At 43.3% G+C, this 1,040-nt stretch overlaps 1 protein-coding gene across 1 annotated transcript in view; it reads right to left on the minus strand.

Moving 5' to 3' along the window:
* The window catches only part of LOC101846842 (microtubule-associated protein futsch), a gene marked incomplete at both ends in the record, with an annotated part of 162,335 nt that overhangs the window by 59,171 nt on the left and 102,124 nt on the right, over positions 1 to 1,040 (minus strand).

Consider the following 1,040-nt stretch of genomic DNA (forward strand, 5'->3'; position numbering starts at 1 on the left):
CGTGGGTCAAATCACTTTTACTAAAGTATTGAATAAACGACTTTATGGACACAAATAACAACCCGGACGGCCTGTCTTATTAATTAATTCATGCTGATACTCAGCAGTTCACATTAGCCAGGAGGATAAAGTACCTCTCCTCTGAATATATCGAACGTACGCATTTTCCGCAGAATCGACCAGCTAAGCAATATCATTTTATTAATGTAAGCGTTTTTTACGCTCCCATCGACACAATTTGCATCCTAATTCAGGAGACGCGCTTCAACCCTGCCTGTCAGGTCCAGCCCGGGCAGAGAGGGATACATACATCCTACCGGCAGAAAGACATAGATTTTTAATAAAAATCCCCCCCCCCACCCCCTTTCCCCCACACGGGAACCGAACGCATGTCTTTTACTTGCGGTGGCCAAGCTCTCAACCGCTAGGCTTATATCACAGACGCTGATGAGTATAGCCATTATACTACAGGTGCAAGAACGCAGCAGCCTTACCACGTTTTTTTAATTTTTTATAAACCCGTCCAACAATGCTTTTTACTCATCTTTCTAAGTTTTTTCCCCGTTCAACTATGTTTTTCTACCCTTCCTTACCATGTTTTCTCCCCGTCCTACCTTTGGTGTTTTTTTTTACCCTTCCTTACCATGTTTTCTCCCCGTCCTACCTTTGATGTTGTTGTTTTTTACTCGTCTTACCATGTTTTTTTTACCCGTCCTATCATGTTTTGTCTTTTTAACCCGCCCTACTGTGTATTTCACCGGTCCTACCATATTTTTTGTACCACTTCCTACCTTGTTTTTACCCGTCCTACCATGTTTTCTCACGTTGTCTCATAATTGATCTTCTTCCTGCAGCTGTGAGACACCACCCCGAACCGTTCCTCGCCCACTGTGCCAATAAATGTGTTCAATCAAATAACTTCAAACAGCTGCACGTACCATGTTCAGCCAAAACCCAATCACGACATCGCCCTAGTTCAATATAAGTTGGAAGAGAAGAGAAGAGAGAGAGAGAGAGAGAGAGAGAGAGAGAGAGAGAGA

This window comes from Aplysia californica, unplaced genomic scaffold (genome assembly GCF_000002075.1).
Source record: "Aplysia californica isolate F4 #8 unplaced genomic scaffold, AplCal3.0 scaffold00803, whole genome shotgun sequence".
Lineage (NCBI taxonomy): Eukaryota > Metazoa > Mollusca > Gastropoda > Aplysiida > Aplysiidae > Aplysia > Aplysia californica.